The 5722-nt window shown below is 35.4% G+C and overlaps 1 long non-coding RNA gene across 1 annotated transcript; it reads right to left on the bottom strand.

The window, feature by feature from the left end:
- Positions 1-657: 657 nt before the first annotated feature.
- On the bottom strand, positions 658-4492 carry LOC130590110 (uncharacterized). The gene is made up of 2 exons (XR_008967777.1): positions 2941-4492; positions 658-844 (listed from the first exon to the last, which is right to left on the bottom strand). It is a non-coding gene; the product is annotated as an uncharacterized LOC130590110 (long non-coding RNA).
- Positions 4493-5722: the final 1230 nt, after the last annotated feature.

The raw sequence follows: 5722 nt of genomic DNA on the forward strand, positions 1-5722 counted from the left end.
GTGAGCAGAAAACCTTTTGAACATATTGGAGCATTCTTCTTGCTCCGTCTTGGCCCTTGGTCGGTTTCCTTGCAAGAATTCCATCATCAGCTTCATTATATCCACCTGATTTCCGTTAGCATTTTCAGTTGTTTCTTCGAAAACAGGGTCACTTCGCAAGGTATCTAGCCTTTGCCTCATTTCTTCAAGTGTGACTTCAGGCCCATGGGTTCCACTTCCTCCATTAGTAGGTCCACTTCCACTTGTTGCCATGTTCTAAAACATCACATATTCCATGTGCATAACATGTTAAACGAGGCATAGATGTCATCGTAAAAATAATATATAAAAATATTCCCTTCCCCGATCCTAACACTCACACTCATTTTCATTTTCAAACACTTATTAACTACACCATTTAGTATTCATATTATTATATGAACCCTATACTTATGGTGATGACTCTCGTTTTACTAGATTACTTTACCACTATTTACTAATTTAAGTAAAACCTTTGAGATTTTACTTGAGGCATCGAGAACCGTTGCTCTGATACCAACCTGTAACGCCCCGACCTCTAATCATCGTGGTTAAGTTAATTAATCGACTATTAGCAGCGGAACCTAGATAGTCGGCGCGTTACTGCCGTACTTTCCATAAGGAAAATACAAGGCAACATAAAATCATAAACTTAAACATTTATAACATGAAGCATAATATAGATCCAACATTAGTCTTGATTAATAGAAACTTAGTTACTAATCAGAGTTTTGACATAAACTTAAATTAAAACCATGAGAGTCTAGATAATCTAGATATTAATTAAGTCCTCACTGCTACGCCATCCCGTTATCACCATCGGTACCTAAAACATAAAACAAAACGCCGTGAGCCGAGGCTCAGTAACATACTACTCTAACATCGTAAATTCATTTCACATCATTTTAGTTAAAAACAGGAAGGAGAGAATAAGTAAAACATTTCATAAACATATCATAGTAGGTTACATTATCTTCTTTATCATGTTCATCATCTTATATCTTTTACTTTGGTAACTTGGCTAGTACTCATAACATAGGGGACGTCTCCCACTACATAACCGTCAGGCGGTCACATCATAGGTGACACTTGCGGTGCCCGTATCATTTAAACCATCAGGCGGTCACAACATAGGTGACACTTGCGGTGCCCATATCATAAACAGTCAGGCGGTCACATCATAGGTGACACTTGCGGTGCCCGTATCATTTAAACCATCAGGCGGTCACAACATAGGTGACACTTGCGGTGCCCGTATCATTTAAACCATCAGGCGGTCACAACATAGGTGACACTTGCGGTGCCCGTATCATACTGCCAAGAACCGGCTTTCACTTGAATTTATCATGTTTCATTGGTTTTAAGTAACATCATCATCGTGAATAATTATATTCTTTCATTTCATCATAACATCATCATCATCATCATTTCATAGCATCATATTATAATAACCATCATAAAACATTTCATTTCCCGCAATCCATATATAAAACATAATATTAATCATGGTCATAAAACATACTTTGAAGGGGAATGCGGGTGTTAGCAGTAGACGTTACCTGGATTCCTGCTTAATAACCTTGATAGCCGGGGGAGGCTTGTAATATCCTTTATCTTCCTTAATCTCTGCTTCTAAGAGCAGGGAAGTACGAAATCACGCCTGAGGAATGGACGCCGGCGAGCAGCAGCGACGGTCTCCGACGAACGGCGGCAGTGCGACGGCGAGGAGGTGGCGTTGTGCGCGTGCTGCTGGCGCGACGAGCGAGGGAGAACGCGAGGAGGAGAGAGAGAACGAAGCTGCTGGCGGTTTGGCGGAGCTGCGCGGCGGGCTGGTGACCGGCGAGCGACGACAAGGTGGAGGCGGAACAGGGCGCCGCGCAGTTGGCGCGCGCGGTGGCCGACGGTGGTCGGTCGTGGGGCGAAACAGAGGAGAGAGAGAGGGAAGAAATTTGGGTTTTCTCTTTTCTCTTTTTTTTTTTTTTTTTTTTTTTTAATTTCTTTTAGTTACAATTTTCCGGCGATTATAGACTGAACTTCAGATTAGAGGGAGAAGAGATGATGAAGGTTGTTGTTGTGTTCTTGCTGTTGAACTTCCATGGCTATTTATAGTGGAAATTTGGGAGTTAAAATCAGTGATTGAGAGGAGGATGGTGAAGTAAGTAATCTGATTTTGTTAACTTGAAGAAGCAATTGTGAGGATTGGTAATAGATTTGACTGAAGAAGAAGAAGAGAGTGATGATTGCATGGGTGCCAAATGGCCATGAAAATGTGAGGAAGAAGGCAAATTAATGGGGGAGTTGACCATGGCTTCTCTTTTTCTTTTGCCCTTTGTGTTTTCCAACCAAAAATCAGAAAATTTTCCACACTAACCTTCAAACGTGGCTTGATGACATTTTGGGTGAAATGTTGACATTTTGTACTTTAAGTGAATTATCAACTTTATTAACCTTCTTGTTTAACTCATAAAATCGTAGATTATAAATTATCGTCATAATTTAAGTTAGTAAATTTTTATGTTAAAAAAAATTCTATAAACATTTTATTATACATTGCTTAATTAGTGAAACGAATAAAATAAAATATATTCTAACTACATTATTACGTTAATTACTCACTTAAATATGTTTAAGATTTTAAGGATATTACATTACATGTGCTTGAAATAATTCATACGCCCACTTTAGTGAAAACATAAAACATAAAACATAACTTATAGCCAATATAACTTAACCTGCGATTTAGTTCTACCTTTGTATTAAAACTCATAAACATGTATTTCGCAAACCATATAGTACACAAATCAAATTTTTAATACAACATAAGTTCAACTTATGAAAACATATCAAGATCAACTTATATAGTTTATATGATCAATCGAAATATCAATAATATATTCGGAAAGTGGAAGGACATGTGTGTACCTCTATGCATCTTCAAATAGCACCCAACTCCAAAATTATCCTCAAGAATCCAATATCCTTCTTATCCAAATTATACTCAAGTTTCACAATCATTCACCTCATAAGAACAATAAAAATTAGTATCCATCTTTAGAACAACTCAAATTGACCATCTTAACTTGCTTATATATTTCTAAACTCTTATATGAACTAATACCACTCTTATATGCAAATCATTTTCTAACCAACTCACATTTTGATTCCATTTATTCCCAAGTATAATTCACAGATAATATTATTAAACAACATAACTCATTATAATCAGGTTTCATAAACTTAACTTAAGACATAGATCATAGTCCATCATACACATGTCCTCAATATCACTAAGTAGATGCAACTAAACTTCTTGTTAAATCAATAACTTAACCTTTATAAATCTGAATTCTTACTTTAACATAACCCATAACCCAACTTATATACAATCATTTCTCAATCTAATTCACATTGACAATATCCAACTCTAATTACTGAAATTTGGGAAACCATCACACTGATTTGCATACATGAAATTAGGATTTGGATTTGAAATATACGAAACAGAACTTGAAAAATCTAATTTAGCAAGCTTACTAAGATTATATATTCCAAAACCAATTTCAATCAATTAAACAGAAGAAAGTTTTAATCTTTTTCCCAACATCCAAAAACAACAATAATCTGATTTTCTATTATACCCAAGATTCGAATTTTTATTTTAAAGAATGTTCTTAACAACATCAATATATATTCTGAATTTAGATTCTTGTAATTCAATAAGAGAAAAGGGAGAATAGATCTAGGTTATACCTTGCAAAAGACATTCAAAACCGAACATCCACGAAGAAGAGGAGAGAGAAAAACGCTGCAACAATGGCAACAACAACCATAACTTCCAGAGAGCATAACTCTTAGCTCCGAACTCCGAATCGAGAAATTTTTGAGCCTAAATTCAATATCTCGAAGAGATCTACAACTTTGATGAAGGAACAAAGACTAAAAAATGACTGCATGTTGCTTGAAATAGACGGACAGAACAGAGGTGAGAGGAAAGAAGAGATTTTGGGGTTTGTTTTGATTTGATTTTGGTTTCTTCAATTCTTGATCAACTTGGAGTAATTAAACTGAAATTATTTCACCAAAATTTTGACATCTCAAAGAGTTTGGAATGCTTGTCTTGAGGAGATGATGACACGGGTAACATGACATGAATAAAAGAGGGTTATATATATTTTTTTTCTTTTTCTTTTAAGCTTCAAATCATTTACCAAATACCTCAAATTGATAAAATCCACACCATCATAATTGTATTTAAAATAATAATTCTTAGTAATCTCTGTTTGATATAAAGCTTAGTTAAACTAATAAACACAATACTTAATTTAAAACATGCTTAAAAATATGGACTGTTACAGATGCGTTTGGCTTTGATTGATAATACAGCCTGAGATCGTGTGTTCCCCGGAGATAACAAAATATGTGTTTAACTCCGTTCCAATGCCTCTTTGTTGGCGAATTACTGTATCTAGCTAACAAGTTTACTGGAAAAGCAATATTCGGTCGTGTGTTGTTAGCTAAGTACATTAAAGCACTAATCGCACTTAAGTATGGCACTTCAGGACCAAGAATTTCCTCGTTCTCTTCTCGCAGTGGGAAAGGGTTATCTTTAATGTTTAGAGATTGAACTATCATTGGAGAGCTTAGTGGATTGGCTTTATCCATGTAAAAAAGTTTAAGGATTCGTTCTGTATAGTTTGACTGATGAACGAAAATTCCATTCTTAAAATGCTCAATTTGCAGCCCAAGACAAAATTTTGTCTTCCTTAAATCTTTCATCTCAAATTCTTTCATTAAGTACTTGGCAGTTATTTCAAGTTCTCTAGGGGTTCCAACGATGTTCATGTCATCAACATAAACTGCGATTATAGCAAAACCTGATTGAGATCGTTTGATGAATACAAAAGGACTGATTGGATTATTTTTGAATCCTTCCTTTAGAAGATATTCGCTAAGACGATTATACCACGTTTTACCAGACTGTTTTAGCCCATATAGTGACCTTTTTAATTTTATGGAGAACATTTCTCTCGGTATATGATTTTCTGATAATTTTAACCCATCAGGAACTTTCATATAAATATCTGCATCCAACGACCCATATAAATATGTCGTCACGACATCCATTAGTCGCATTTGCAATCTGTTTGAGACTGTAAAACTCACCAAAAATCTCAGAGTTGTCGCATCAACTACTAGGGAATATGTCTCATCATAATCAATTCCTGGCATTTGAGAAAATCCTTGGGCGACAAGTCTTGCCTTGTATCTGACAATCTCATTTTTCTCATCTCGTTTTCTTACAAATACCCATTTATATCCGACTGGCTTCACACCTTTAGGAGTGCGGGTTATTTGTCCAAATACATCACGTTTTTCAAGTGATTTTAGTTCTGCTTGAATTGCTTCTCTCCATTTTGGCCAATCTTGTCTACGTCGACATTCGTTTACTGTCTTTGGTTCCATATCATCTTCATCATATATTATATCAACCACTATGGAGTAAGCACAGATGTCATTCATAATAATATTTTCTGATTCCACTACTTCTTTGTGGAAATGTAATTAATCGATGTTTCATTGTTGTCTATGATTTCATGTTCTTCATCTTTTGAGGCATCTGTATCTTTATTTTCAGCTTGGATTTTATTATTTTCAGTTGGAAGAGCCATTTTTATTTCATCTACTACTTCCTCTCGTTTTTTCA

The sequence above is a fragment of the Beta vulgaris genome, chromosome 9, assembly GCF_026745355.1.
Source record: "Beta vulgaris subsp. vulgaris cultivar EL10 chromosome 9, EL10.2, whole genome shotgun sequence".
In the NCBI taxonomy this organism is placed as follows: domain Eukaryota; kingdom Viridiplantae; phylum Streptophyta; class Magnoliopsida; order Caryophyllales; family Amaranthaceae; genus Beta; species Beta vulgaris.